Source organism: Lichenostomus cassidix, chromosome 2 (assembly GCF_008360975.1).
Source record: "Lichenostomus cassidix isolate B80296 chromosome 2, HeHo_3.0, whole genome shotgun sequence".
In the NCBI taxonomy this organism is placed as follows: Eukaryota; Metazoa; Chordata; class Aves; order Passeriformes; family Meliphagidae; genus Lichenostomus; species Lichenostomus cassidix.
In genome coordinates, this window is record NC_139482.1 from 27,132,593 (window position 1) to 27,149,159 (window position 16,567).

The following is a 16,567-nucleotide window of genomic DNA, read 5'->3' on the forward strand; positions in this document are numbered from 1 at the left end:
AGAAAATAATTTAGAAATTTATTTTACTGCGTTGCACATCTTTACTAATCCAGACACATTTTTGAGTAAACAAAGATGAAGGTTTCAATTATTTCATTAAAAAATCTGCAAGTCATCCCACAGTCTTGGAAACAGCTCCCAAGCTTCAAGAACATTTATTTTGCAGCTAGCCCACATAGTTTACAATATATTTATTACATATTGCAGTAGTAATTATTACATAATAATGTAATAATTAACATAATAAAATAATTAACAATAACTATGTTACTTATTAGAGAATAATAAGCATACACATCCACGTGCTCTCTAAACAGTATGCATATAATAAACAGTAAGAAACAGAGCAATGAGAAGTATCAATTTATTCATTAAGAGTCATTGTTCCTGAAAAGCCAATTCCAGAATACTGGTTGCTGCTTTACTAGTTCCAGGCACACTGAAGTCTTTTTTCCCAGAAAATAGGGGATCATGCTTCTTCCATGCATTAGAAGTTTGACATCCTGTGTATACGGACACAAGAAGCCAAGTAGCAGTTTTGATTTTGCCAATGTCCTTCATTTTTGAAGTCCTAATTTTGTAGCTGCTATAAAATATCCTGTTTCTCTGAAAGTATTATCCATGACAATCACACTACAATACTTCCTTGTATCCAGAAGGAATGACCCTATATCTGGCTTTCTGGTGTCCCCACACTTTCCTCTTAAGTAAATATTACTCCACCTGAGGTCTTTTTCAACCATCTATATTTTTCACTTTAAAGCAAAGCTAAGGCACCTATTATTAACAAACAGGAAAACCACTATTTTAGAAGCACCACAAGCATATTACATCACGGACTAAGGGACCATACCAGTTCTGGTGCCAAAATTCAGATATTAACAAAAATTTGAGCATACTTAACATCCTAGAAGATTCCTTCTTACACAAAGCAGGAGTGTACATATGGAAAAAGTTCTTAAGGGGTGTAAGAGTAGCATATGATTAGCACACACATTGCAGCAGCTGCATACCTTTAATAATGTCATTTTCTCTGTGAGTTTTTTATGTCAACACCAGGATAGGCCTAAGACACATTGGTTTAAGTGTTATAAACACTGTCCTAAATCAAATTCTACTAGTATACCATTTTTCATGAGCTGTTTAATTGCACTGCTCATGAAGAATTGTAAGGGCAAAGGGAATGTGACTCAGCTCAAGCAGCATATTGATGCACACCCAGATAAAATATAGAGCAAAGAATCAGAGGAGCTGCATACCATATATGTCACACCAATTAAAAAAAAACCCTAAATTATCACGTAAACTTTTACAAGCCTTGATCTGACTCTCTATTTCAGTTGAAGAACTGATTTAGCAATATTAAGACTTTGGGCACAGCTGCCAATTCCTCTCAGTTGGATGCAAAATATTTCTTCCTTTCTTTCTGAAAAATTAAACATCTAATTCCCATGAAGAGTCTCACGCCAGTGGTTAATTAGGGAACATTTTACAAGAAGAGCTAAAAATTGTCAGCAACACAGCAGGCAAATATTGACATTTTTTACAAGCACAGCCATGCCACAGTTTAATTTCTCTTTCCAGAGCTCTTGCAGGCAGGCAGCTGCTGCCCAGACAAGCTGAGAACCTGTACACTTACTGCAAATCCCAGCTTTCAGATACTTATTCAAACTGGCAAGAAACATTCCTCCTGCATCACTTTTATACATTTGACAGCCTGGTCATCCATTAAATGCATCTTGTTGCAGTGTCCATGGATCACCATATAACTCTTCCTTCCAGCTACTGAAAAGTAATGTGATTCATAGGAAGCTGGGAGGACTCCCAGAGTATCTGACATGAAGGGGAAAGCAGGAATAAAAGCAGGGTGAAGGTGGTGAAGGCGTAGGACTGATGTGAGAAGGCCAGTAACAGATTACACTGATTAATGGGAGGATAGGAGATTTTCACTGAGCAGCTGGAGAGCAGGGTTAGCTTCTGGTCAGGAGGCAATCAGATATTTGCAGTGAGAATTGATGCAGCCTGTGGCCAAAAGTCATGTTACTCAAATCTGTGCAAATGCATCACCAACTGCCACAGGCTCCCAGGGAATAAATAAGAGAAACTGGGAAAAATACAAAAATTAAAATAAAAATCTTTTAAAAAGAGCGAGAAAGGCAAAACCAAACCAAATCAACACAACAATAAACCCCCTAGATTTCCTTTGTTCTCTTTTCCCATACATCATACTAAGTTTAAGTAAAATTCTATTTTCACTCTAAACTTGAGGTCCTTGTGCCAGGTGTGGCAGATGTGATTCAGTAATGTCATCTTCCTGAGATGGGAGATGGAGCTACAACCACTGCAGTGGGTATAGACATACACATCCAATTATAGGAGCAATTAGAGAGGATAAAAGACAGATTAGGTCCTCCCTCTAGAATACATACCCTGCCAGAGGAGCTGAGGCCAGGGAAAAGATGGTAGGGGTTAATTACCAGCTGGAACCCAAATACTTTCTTTTTGACAGTTCAAAATGTAAATCTGTTTAAGTGCCATAATTTTAACCAAGCTCTGACACACACACGTTTTAACAGAAACATCCAGCTATTTCATTTATTTTCCCACTTTTTTTCGGGTTATCTGAAAAAAAACATCTTTCATTTACACACCACCCAAAGGATTAAAACAAATTTAAAAAACCTCTCAGCATCAAAGACCAAATATTTAGCATAGCCATATTCAAACAGTTTCATAAATCTGCCACTGATCATACTCTGCTGAAGATATTGTGCTCTGTAGCACAAAGAAAAAAATGAAAACTTTCATAACAGGAAAACTGCATGTTTTACAATCACTGTAACACATGTAATTCATTTTCAGACAAAAGGTCACCTTCAACAAACACTGTTTCATCTTTTAAGGGCTAAGGCTGGAGTGTTCAGTCACATTGCCATGGCCTTAGTTCCAACAGCCCAAAATGCCCAGAGCACACCCCTACATGGCTGCTGGGGCTGTACAGGACACCCAAGGCAGCTGGGTGCTCCCTGGACCTCTCTCGTGGTGCTCCCTTTGTTGTGAGAGATCAGCTGAGGTCAGATGTACCACAGAATGAGCCAGACCTTTATCTCGCTACGCAAAAACTGTTCCCATTCTGAGATTTTCTTAAACACACATGTACATTTGACAAATTATCAGATGATGTTTTCCAGCTCCATATGTCCAACAAGATGACATTTTTGCAAAGCTTTAGCTAAATCAGATCAGCCAGTTGGACTCAGAAAAGAGTAATTGCTTTTGTAATTTAAGACACACACTGTTTGATTTTCTAACTTAACTGTCAATTTAAACTTACATCCAAGAATGTTTACTTAACATGCAGAGAATTTAATTAGATAAAGCAAAACAAGAAATTGGAGAACTTGGGAAGTAGTATCTTCTAACTATCACAACAACAGTTTTACATAAAACCCAAACAAAATATTCTCATGTTGATTCAGCTGGTAAAGCTTTAACTTTATACTTCACATGCTGTTATATTGCCAGGGACTGTGTAAAAGAGCAACACTGCTTAATCAACATAGTTCTTTTAACACATTTGTCACCATGCCTTCTCTATTAGGAAGTTGAGCTGGTCACATGAACTAATCAAAATGCCTTTGAACATCCATTAATACTGTTCAGTGAAACATCTATTGGGTTTAGAACCAATGTCAAGCTCATTAAATGCTCTCCATGTTCTACTGGCATAAATCTTTTAAACTACCTTTTTTTTTTTTTCTTAACCACTAAAAGGGCAAAGTAAATGGTTCCTCCTATCATAAAAGATTTTAGAGACAAGAGAGAGAAACACCCAACACTCATTGCTGAAACTATTACTGACTTTCATTAATGACCAAGGAAATATTATTTGAACAGGAATAAATAATGAAGAGTTCAGTGCTTCAAAATAAAAACACTTAGCAGAAAACATGTTATAGAAACCCAAACTTTTAAGTTCAAATTAAAAATATACATATTCCATTGTAATATTATCTTGAAAAAAGCATTTTTAAAGAAGTGAAATGGAAAACAAGGAAATGTAACTTTTCATCCTTTCCCAGTCTGTGGCTGAACATGGAATTCCCAACACAGATGGTAAAGAATATGCAATACAATGAAGGTCCTTTGGGTTTGATATTCACCTGTCTTTTTTCAGCACCACCAAATTCTTATTACCTCAATTAATATCTGCCAGAATCAGTAAAATGACATCCCTCTACTGCTACCATTATTTTGTTCGACCTTGATATCATGAACACGAATGTAATTATGATAATGAACCAATTATTTTGTACAATATAGCAATCAAAAAGACTAGTACTCCCTCCCTTTTCTCATGATAATACCTGAACATTCTGGCTTTATTTCATCTTCAATTGCTAACATGCAATCACCAACACTTTACTTAGTTTTTATTTCTAACAAGAAAAAAATTAAAACCAGACCAATCAGTGAAGTTTCAGAATATTCATAACAGCATGCAAGATGTATGATCTATGTAGGATGATAAACAAATATTTTAATGCTTGCAGTATTTTACTGATTTTACTGTCATAAATTTTGAATGACAGCACATCTGTCTGTTAGGACAACTAACTGTCACTAATGCATCAGCTACACCATACGCTCTGCATATTTTATATAGTTTATATAAAAAGATTGTTAAGGATGTTTGAGAGGATTTAGGCTTTTTTAGTACGTTGTACACAATCTAGAAATATCTGCCTAAAAGGGATTTATTTTCCCCATAATTCTTGCAGGTTTCATAGAACTTTGTCCAAAAATTGCTAAAAAAAACAAGTAATTTGAAACCAATAATGGTTTGAAGACTATGAAAATATGTGTACACTTTATTGTGAGGTCAGATCTGTCACAGCGGAAAAGCAAATAAATTAGAAGCTGTTATGTAAAAGTGACTTAAATAGGTTTAGACAGACTGAAATATAATTAATACAAAACTGTTATCCTAGTCAGCTTATTTACTGTTAAAATAGTGACTCCACATAAAACTCCTGGTTTTGTCCCTAAAGATCATAAATCACGCTATTTCAGAGGAAAGATTCTTTCATATCCTGGTCAGAAATGAATCCTTGCAACTTGATCATTGTGGTATTTATGGCCTAACCATACAGACAAGTAAGTTGCAGAAGAACAACACTATTTTGTTACCTACAATTACTTCTTAATTCAAAGATATATTACCCAAAGATAGATTCACTTATGACGAATTGTACGACTTCACCATCAATTTTCGACTTGTGAGACAACATAAGAGCACAATAGCAAGTTAGCTATTATTTCCTAGTGTCAGTCCTAGCTTTCTTTACTCAGACATGTTTATAACTGGAACAAAAATGTAAACCTGAAACTCTCTACATTTCATTTAGACAAAATGCAGTTCCCTCTAATCCACATAAGAATCATGTCTTTTTTAGTAGTGTACTTGTAGAACTGCGTCATGCAGATTCTAGCTCTATCTGTAAATTACATCTCAGGTAAAGATAATTGCTATTGATTCAAAAGATATTTCAAATTTTCTGTAAGAAGAATCAAAGTGCTGTTAGGAAAGAGACAAGTTAACACTCCACACAGAAAATCATGAGTAGCACAAATTAAACGCACCTTTCTGCCACACCAAACATGAATTCTCCACTGCCAGCCAGGGACTTCACAACCATTGTGATTCCAGAGCATGTTAAATCAATACCATAAGGATGGGAAATGTCCATGCAATGAATTCAGAAGAAACCTATAAACAAGCAGATAAAAGACGGCAAAAATTGAACAAATTACCACGTGTTCCTCTGATGATTCACTAAAGGACAGGTAGTGATGGTCTAAACTATGTAAAAGCAATAGTAAATTCAGCATCAATATCTCTGCATTTTAATGGCTCACTCCATTTCAAAGTTTACTGTGTCCTACATGCCCTCAGATATTTTCTAATTTCCCTAAGTAGCCCAATGTTTAACTCTCAATTGCATAATCATATCTAGAAGGTCATTCCACACATTTTTTGTTTCTGTGAAAAACTGCTGCCAGGCATCTGTTTGGGACCTTTTCTCCTCCCATTCTATTTTCTATTTATGCCATCTGAGCACATTACTTACATCCATCTCAAAGTTCTAATTTAAAAGGACATTCCTCTGAATCATGGCTTAGTCTTGCCCATTCCTTTCCAAGTACATTTAAAGACATTTTTATTTTCAGTCTGGATATATTAAAAAATATATATATACATCATCTTTTACCTGTCAGGCCGTACAGCCCCATACAACATAGATTAAATTTTTACAGACGCTTACTAAAACCAAAAAAGTCCAACTTTTTGACAAATTAATTGGCCCAGCAACCAAGCGACACAAACATAATCCAGTAAACTAAGTACAGAAGATTGGCACCAACAGGCAGAATGATTTATGCAATCACACCTCCAAATTACCTTAACTATGAGAAATATGCCAGCTAAACAGAAAAAATAGTAACTGTTAGTCATTCTCTTCTGCTCTATTTGCTCTGTGTCCCAATTCCTTTTTTTTTTTTGGAGTTCAATGAAATCCTCAGCCTTATTCCTAATGTAAGCATATTCCTCCCTATTCCATCTTATGGACACAAAAGAGCAGAGCAAGTTGAATATAAAAAGATGGACCACAATAAAGATTTCTTCCTTAGCTGCACACATTTGCTTACATTGAGAAAATTCTATGATTATACCTAACCTCATTTGAGAGCTTCCAACCCTATTCTAGCAAGCCCTGTTAAAAACCAAGACACATAAATCAGGCTCAGGAAACATACATGCAGTCAAAAGTTAAGGGAAAGAAGTTTTAATGTAAAGTAGATCTTATTGTACAAACTGCCTCTCTTCACATTTAAGCTGTAATGTTATGGTTGTACATTGATTACTGTAAAATAACTGCAGCAAAGGGAGACAATTGTGTCCTTTGCACTATCACAATGGTGAGGAAGAACATTTTATTTGAAATCCCACAATCCAAAAATTGTTTAACTTCTTCTTCATGAGGAAATTTTAAAGTAAGGAGCTGTCTGGTATTATCAGAAAGCAATGCCAGTCTGTGTATCAGCACGCCACCACCTAGTTGAGGACTTGAAGCAAGAAGCCCATTGTAAAACAGAATGAAATATCCTTTGTGATTTATTTTACATTATTTGCAGTAGGAGTTAGATACCTCCATCAGCAGCAAATCTTTCCCAGTAATCAAAAAAGTGAAAACTGGTGTTACTTGGCTTTTAGTTTTCTTCGAATTAACACCATGTATTGGTTTGGGCTGGGATAGAGTTAATTTTCTTCACAGTAATTCATATGGGACTGTGTTTTGGATTTGTGCTGATAACAGAGTTGATAACACATGAAGGTTTCAGTTATTGCTGAGCAGTGCTTACACAGAATCAAGGCCTTTTCTGCTGCTCAGAAGGTCGCACAAGATGTTGGAAGGGGACACAGTGGGGACAGATGACCCCAGCTAAACAAAAGGATATTCCATACCATATGGCATCATACTCAGCATATATATACACAGATACATATATATATACACAAATATATATATATACACGCATAGATATACATACATATATATACATATACACAAATACATACATATATATATGTACATCTATATATATATATATACATATATATATCTGAGGGGAAAAGGATGAGGGGAGGAAGGGACTTTCAGAGTGATGGCACTTGTCTTCCCGTGGAGCAGTTAAATGTGATGGTACCCTGTTCTCCTGGAGATAGCTGAACACCTGCCTGCCCATGGGAAGTGGTGAATGCATTCCATGTTTTGCCTATTAAACTGCCTGTATCTCAACCCACGAGTTTTCTCATTTTTACCCATCTGATTCTCTCTGCCATCCCAGTGGAGGAGTGAGTGAGTGGCCAACTGACGCTGAGCTGCCCACCAGGTTTAAACCATAACACACGTTTACTCCAATTCAGAAAATTTTATACCAAGCTCAGTTGAAGCAATTAGGAAGTCTAACTGAGCTGAGTTAGTTGGAGAGATATCTCATCCATATATTAAGGTTTATTTTTTATCCATAAAAATGGCAGCCATATAAAGTAAACACCTCAAGAGTTTCACATAAGCAGCATGAAACAGCCCATTAAACACAAGCAGCTGAGTGATGCACACAACAGAATGGTCAAAAGAAACAAATTTCTTTTTGGTTGAATCTCTGAACTGTTCATAATGAAGCCAAATGCAGCCAAATTTGATAAATCAATTTTCCCATGAGGCAAATATTTCATATACATCTTTTGGCTTACAGCAAATTTTTATAGCCTAAAGAATGGAATTATAATAAAATGCTGACAAGCCTGTACCACACCAAATAGTTTCTGCTAGAGGGTGGATTGTCTATTCTTGACATTTCAAAATAAATGGAATTACATTTGAGAAATAAGATGCAATTTACATTCAGTAACTGTAACTCTTTATGGATTTTTCTACTTGAAACATGGGAAAAAAATACCAACAAGACAAAGTTCAGATTCTTTTCCCTTCCTAAGTTCAAAGTTGAAATTCTTCAGAGTTCATCCCTAAGGCCAATTAGGTCTATTAAGTCTCACACGACAGCAGTATTTAAAAATGAGATGTATCATCTGCAAAAGCAGGAGGACACCTGTTTCTGTAGCTCAATTCCAACCCTTTTGACTTAAATGCAGCTCTAGTGATTTAATGCAGCAGTCATTTGATGTAGATTCCTCCCCCCTCCTGCCACATAACTGAGTTTAACTTTTAAAAAAAACAAAAGTAGTTCTGAGCTTTCCACTAATAGCGTGGTGCCACAAATGGCATTCAGAGGAAATGCATATGCAGTGAAGAGCTGTTGTTTGCTGTCACTTATGACAGGAGTGTGCAACAGATTGCAGAATGAAACACCATGACACCAATACAGCATCCAAAACTTACAAATATGAATCCTTTTGACTTGCAAACAGATATATGACTATTAAAATTAGAAGAACATAATATCCCAGTTTACTATTCTAATACACTGAAGATTATCAGTTTATATGATTGTTTTAAGACTTTAAAGGGACAATTTTCTGATAACTGTGATAATTGCAATTACTAAAATATATAAACTCAGGAACTAGGGACCTTCCACAAACTTTTTTGAAGTAGTTGATGTGATGACCTCCTGTTCACAAGAGGATACATTTTTCACCTTCCTTGGCAAAAGGTACAGCTTTTCCTAAGCAGAAGTGTCTTTTTTGGTTTAGTTGTGCTCATTAACTTTGTGATAATCTTATATGAAATTACCTGTAAACTACAAAAACAATTCCTTCCACTATTTTTCTGACAGCTGACAGACTGTGCAACTATTTTCACCACTATTTTCACTCATACTGGTTTGCTTTTTCTTGTTTTTCAGTCATCATTTGATAAAACTCGTTTTCAATCAGAACATAGTCTTTCAATGTTTGTTTGATTCATATCTCCTGATTTCCAACAGAAATGGAAATCAGAAATTGCTAGGTAGTTCTTTTCCATACAATTTTTTTCTACCCATGTACACTGCAGTTTTAAAAACATTTATTTTCAGAATACCTCGTTCACTAACAACTGTTATACCAGTAATATTATTAGTGGGACACTGTTGCATTCTGTAATTGTTACATAGCTCCATTAAATAGTCCTAGATTATATCTAGTGTTTTCACCTTCCATACAGCTGAACTGTATGAATACATAACAGGTAATTCAATTCATTTTAATTAACCCCTAGACAGAAATCCTAATTTTTCTGATGTAAAACATGTCCAGAGTTTACCCACACACACGCAGAGCATTTTCAATAGCTCTCTTTCTTCTGTTTCTCTTTTGGGTGTAACAGAGTTGGTGATTTTTTCACTACACTTGGGAATACTATGTGAGAAGTTTCCAAGTCTTTGGAAACCTCATATACAATCATATACAACAGACCAAACCAGCTCATCAGAAGCATCATTTATATAATCAAACCCAAGCTGAAGTATGAAGACAGATCTTCATCTCAGTTTTGCATATGTACATGTAGATCTGTCTTGAAATTGTGTCTCAGACATATAAGCAGACCAAATCCACTTTGGCTCTTTTCCTTTTGCACCTTTTCTGACATTTACTATGTGTATATACTATCTGTATCTAAAATTCCCATCTGCTAATGTACCTTATATCGTAACACAGGATAAAGGAATACTTTTATAACTGTACGCTTTGCAAGACACACATATATCAGAACAGAATTATAATAAGCCCAGAAACAGCAATTTTGCAGCGAGGCTTACATTAAATAAATAAATTTACATCACAGAATTCCCACCACAGCTATAAACACTTTGGCACTGGAAGGTTTTCTTTGATTTATTCACACAGTCTGTGACTCCTTAGGCCCAAGCAAGCTTTTATAGGGACATTACTGGTTGCCAAACCTAAGGATCTTTAAATTACATGGAAATGAAAAATTATACAGATTTTTAAAAATCCATTATAAAATATTCTATTTTGTAGAGTGACCTGTTCATCTTAACAGAGAAATAATAACAGCATGGCAGATGGATGGAGGTGTTAGATGAATGAGTAAAAAGGTAACACAAAGTCAATGATATGTTACAAGTATTTCAAGGTCCTGATGCAACTACTGGAAGTAAACTCAACGGAAGAGATTAGGTTTTTTCCATGACCTGTGATCTTCAAATGGGGAGGAGATAAGGATTTTTATTTCTAGCCTTCATAGTGGTATCATTTCACTCCTCCTGCTATGCAGAGAATTTAATTTCTATCATTTGCAGCACCCTGTGCCCTTTGCCTACTCATTTAAAGAAAATGAGCAAATTATTTCCCCATGTGGAAAGGAGAACCGCTATCTTTTTTACTATTTCAAGGCATTTATAACAGGCAGAGATGCAAACATTGAGTGACACCAGTACAAAAATTTACAAACACCAACATCCCAGCTACTTTAAGGGTCAACATACATAAAGGAAAAGGACAATCATCCAACTCCTGCTTCAGTGTTTACACAGAGCATTTTATTGCAACTCTCCTTTTCCTCTTCCTTTCCTGTACTTAACTAGAATGATGCTATGAAATACTTAATTCTCGTATGTTTTCATTTCCCCACATCATTACAATTCCAGATCACTATCTCATCTGCTTTGTATTTAGTTCTGATGGCACTGAATGCCTGGCTTCAGGAAACAGCAAAACAATTCCCATGGGATTGTACCAAATGATTCTTTGCCATTATGCTTCAGGGATTGACACAAACGGAAAAAAGCTTGAATATTGCCCTCTGCAAAATACACTCATAGCACTGCAGTTTGAATGTAATTTGGAATTCTCTAAGGACTCGGAGCATAAATTTATATTTGCCAAATATATGTTAATTAATTCTAATGACATTAAAATAATCTGCCATTTTGGTGCTATCATACTGCAAACAGAAATTACTAAAAGGCAATTAATTCTTATTAGACTTTATTTCTTAACACCTAAAAGAAGATCTTACTTGATCAAATTTAACAATACTATTCCACAAAAATAAAGAACCACAATGAGCTCTTCAACAGACCATGAAAATCAGTCATTTGAACTCACAAAAAAATATCATTTTAAAATATAAAAGTTGTGTTCTCAATAGTTTCTAAAACAAATTTGCTTTAGGATATGGTTATTAGTAGATAGGATACCAATATTCAATTCATATTTGAATTCTATTTTCACCTAGATTAAAGGGATTCAACAGATCACTAATTAACATTGCATACAATTATTATGAGCTTACTTGATCTTTTTAAGGTCTAACTCACCAGACAGTGAAGGGTTAAAAGCATTAATTATGCAGAAGTATACCTACACACAGATATGACTTAATGAAGCCATAACAGCACTGTTATCAGACCAAGTAGAATCTCTGCTATTATACAGCCATTGGCAGACAGCTGCAAATTTATAACCTCAAAAGGGTGTTTAAAAGTTAATAATAACACACTACAGTTGTGTCCACATCACAAAAGTCCCAAACTTTGTTGTTCACATTTTGTGATAGCACTTTAAATACAAAACAGTTGCCACAAATCATCTTTAACTGAGCAACAGTTTGCAGCACCAGCTGTGCTTACTGTAATGAGCCCTTCATATAATTCAGAAGAAAAATTCACAAAATTTCATTGTCATTTTTGTTAACTTATTTGACTGACATCTGTGTGTAGAGAGCTTAATGGTTTTCCTGAGTACTGAATTGAAAGTATAAAACCTGTGTAAACCTAGAAAACATATGCTCATTAAGTGCTAAAATAAATATTCCCCTCCACTACGTCCTGTAAACTGAGATTAGATTTTTTTACATGGCGCACAGGGATTTATCTACTGAATTTGTTAAAGTGAATGGAAGTCAGACAGCTAAAATTTACTGCCACAGAAAGAGCTATCATTAGAATACATCTAATAAAATTTAAGGATGAGCTGCGGTACCTGAATATTTTAAATAGTCATTGGAGACAAAAATGGTTGTGAGGCTGCAACATAAAGCTGATGGAAAAAGAGCTTTATATTGCCTGTGTCCAGCAATCACGGTAAAATATTACACGCCTCTTGTAAGTGTGTAATTACTGATGTCCTGACTTTTATTTCATGTCACTCGACTACCTAAACTGTCTCCAAAGTGCCTATCTGCATTTGCATTTTAATGAATAATAATTGATATTTATTCAGCACATTATATTTGCATCTCAGAGGTTCATTTACAGATTAATATTCTTATTACCTAAAACAAACTATGCATAGATATTCAGATTTGGGAATTACTAGCAAGCAAGCAAGACACTGTGGGTTGCATTATAATTTGGTCAACATGTTGGCCTCAGCTTTAGCTTTTGCATTGCATTGGATGTCTGTGGTGGCTGGGAATGCCTGGACTCTAGGAAGTTGCACTGCAGTTCCAGGGAGATAAAAAATTAAAGAGACTTCTCACTGAGCTGCCTAAAGGTTTTCCATTTATGCCACTCTTGACAAAGGAAGTACTGTAAATCACCCAGAAGGAATGAGTGGTACTCACTGCTTTCGACAATCACATTGATAGTAAAGAAAACATTGGAATATATCGGCATATTGTGATCAAAAAGAAAACCAAAAAAACCTAGATACCCAGGCTTACATAAGTTTATGAACCACATGGACTGATATATATTTTGCCTTAACTATGCAAATCCAAATAAGAGCAATGAAAAGGTCCAGAATTGATTCCAGAAAGTTCATTCCACCTGCACTATTTGATTTCTGATATTGACAGTCACAATTCAGTAATCACTACAACGATTTCCTTAGGGAAAAAAAAAAAGAGAAAGAATAAAACCCAAGATTAACTGCTATAGTAAATCTGATTACATATTTTACAGCTTTGAATATTCACAATATATAGAAACAAACCCACATAAGAATAGAAATGACATTCATATATCACATCCATGACTGATTCTCTGGCAGATCAGGTTTAAACGTCAACCTTCTGTGGAAAGATTCCTCCCCAGCATTAATCTTTCTCACCCATACACTCTTGTCAGCAAATTTATATTCCAGCATCTTAGAAAGTACTTTGGATTCTTTGCTTTATATGCTCCTATTTCCTGGGATAGTGCTGAACCTAATCTAAACCAAGCACTCAGGCAATGGGCTGCCCTGAATTTTAAAACTGTCAAGGGAAGGCTGCACTCTCCAAACATTCCTGTCTTCAGATTAACCTTTTATCATAGAAAAAAATCTATTTAAAAATAGATATAAGGCAAATATCTATGACAGCCTCCTAGGCAATGCAGCTTATGGACGAAACCAGCTGCCCTGGAAGCAGACTAAATGAAAGATACCTGAAGTACCTCTTAGTCTCCTCCAGCTCTAAGTGGTGCTTATGCTAACTCAGCAATGCACACCAACCCTGCAGGCAACAAAGACAGATCCCTCCTCATGAAAGATACTAAGACACATTATCAACTGTGAACAAATTAGCAATATTTACATACAGATTTTGCAAAGGCATTCTGAATTAAGAGGGCTACACGTATGGAACAGCACTTTAAACCTAAATCAAAAAAAAAATCTAATCAAGAAACACATTAAAAATGTTTTTAAGAATTTTGGGGAAAATGAGGAAAAATATGATGTCCACTGGTACAATTTCTGGAAATAAGTATAATCCATGTTATCCCTGTTTAGAGAAAATGAAGGGTCTCAAACAGCCTCTTCTAGTTATTTTTTTTGTATATAGGAACAGAGAAAGCATGGCTGTCAGAAAATTTCAGGTCACACTGGCCAAACTCAAAAACTAATGTCTACTGCAGCTGATAAGGAGATTAATTACTGTTCAGTGTAATGCTAGAAGAACTTGTAGTTCTCTATTTTTATCACATAGCCACTATTATAGATACAGGTTTGTAAATAAGCACTCTTGTACCCAACCATCTATTCTAGTGATGGTCCCCATACAGCTTTCCATCAGACAAAGCAAGACTCAAGGAAGAACCACCAGGGCTCACCAATAAAGAGGTGGTATAGAGGTCCCCCCAAGAGATGCTGCCTGGGATCCACTCTACTGTAGCAAAGGCAAACAAGATTTACTGTGCTGGGATTAACTTGGTGAGTGTAGGCCTACGGCACCTGGGCAAGAAGAAAAATACAGGGAAGAGAGCCTATATCCGTCCTTTTTACACTGGCTTGAAGTTTCTTTTTTATTGTCTTCAAGCTGATATGTTTTGCTGGGACTTTAACTGTTAACTGTTACAGTTCTTGCTCTTTTCCAAACTCTAAACTATGAAAACATTGAAAACTGAAGAGTTACAGACTTCTTTTTTCTGGTGATGTGTAAATATTACTGTCTTAGCAACATCTGGCTTACCTAAATATTTTTTTTTACATAAAAAGCTAGGGAAAAGAACAACTTCCATTACAGTACAGCATTCTTTTTAAAATCTCATGCTATTAACAATATTAATATCTTTCCCAACAAATTATTTTTTAAATAAGGAAAGAAACAAGCAAAGACAGGCCCACAGTGTTTCAAGTATTTCAAATCACATGGTTGATAATGCAAGAGATGAAAGAAGTAAGATCAGAGTACACAGCAGATTTAAAGAAAGAATATAATCATTGCATAGCATGAGATGGCCTCTGGGTTGCAATCAGTCAGGAACCCTCTGTAAAATTATTACAGTGATACAATGGAGTGTTTCTGGTTCAAAAAAATAAGAGTATTAATACTGAGTGAAGCTCTTTCCCCATTTGATCTTAATAAAGGATTAAGGCAGAGAGATACATGGTTCCCTACAGGCAGATCCCTATGGCTTTGCACAGTGGTTCTGGGAAACCAATGTCATTGCTGTTTCAGGATGAGCCTGCAGCAACTTTTTTTATATGCTAACTCTGCTAAAATAAAAATGAAAGAATTTACGATAAATATGACGTCTGGAGACTTGGAGAAATGGGATTTAAGATTAGTAAAGATAAGTCAAATATATTCTTGTAAACTGACAAAAATGTTCTTAAACTAGCTAGCTAAACTTGATAACCATAAATACAAATGAATCTGAACATTCAGATGCAAAGGAAAATTAAGCCTACAGTGACGAATAAAAAAATTTAAATCCCATTTTTAAGCTGTCTGCTCTTACTGACAAAGACCAATTACAGATATGCAAGATCATTATATGGTTTATTCTTTTCTACAGAAGCAGTACACAATACTCATGTCCAGAGGAAAAATTTTAAAACACTGAAATTGAAATAACAAAGTAAATTTGCCAGGAAAGAGACTAGCATAAGGCTAAAAAAAAAATATGTGATAGAAGGTATAAATAGAGATGAACATAGAAAGAAAAATAGGCATACCTCATTGGGCAGGGAAATGTCAAGGTCAACTAAGTTCATTTAAACATCCTTCCAATGCAAATTCCACATTAAGGAGAAGAAAAAAAAATCTGCAAAAGACCAAGGGCTATGACTGGAAATGGTAAAGATACACAAGTCACACAAAGACGCTTAAGCAACATAGGAATGGCCAAGAGCTCTAAATGCCCAGAAATCTGGCAGGAGCTGGAGGAACACTTTGGTCTGCAGAAGCAGAACAGGGATGTAGCACTGAAAAGATAAAAAAAGAATCAACCAACTCTAAGAGAGAGAAACTTATGATCTTTAAGTATTCTCAGGAGCAGTTCTAATTAAATGCATTTGTGTCTAAAATATCAAGTTCTGAAATCCAGTCTAGAACAGTGCTGGGCAAAGATGTTCTCTTCATATACATCAAATTCCTAAGTTTTCTTGAAGGAAAGAAAATGCAGACAGAATTACTTTGAAATTACAGACACTGCAGAATTCTCTCTGCTTTTAACTGGTCGATGGATGCATACTTTAAAAACAGAACGTTTCCCTCCTCCTTTTCCCCAACTCATCTCCTTCCCATGCACAAAATAAGTTTAAAAACCCAAAGCTTTAACTATGTGGGTTTTTTTTAATCCCAACTTTTAATAAGTGATCAAAGCC

The 16,567-nt window shown here is 35.4% G+C and overlaps 1 protein-coding gene across 7 annotated transcripts in view; it reads right to left on the reverse strand.

Annotated features, from left to right (window-relative positions):
- Window positions 1–16,567, reverse strand: part of THSD7A (thrombospondin type 1 domain containing 7A) — a 272,353-nt gene that overhangs the window by 225,628 nt on the left and 30,158 nt on the right. For 6 of the 7 annotated variants that reach the window (XM_085050811.1, XM_085050816.1, XM_085050817.1 and 3 more), the window contains one exon: window positions 5,644–5,770. The exons of the other annotated variant lie outside the window; for it this stretch is intronic. The gene's annotated coding sequence lies outside the window, so the exon portion shown is untranslated. The remainder of the gene's footprint in view (window positions 1–5,643; window positions 5,771–16,567) is intronic. 7 annotated transcript variants of the gene reach the window in all.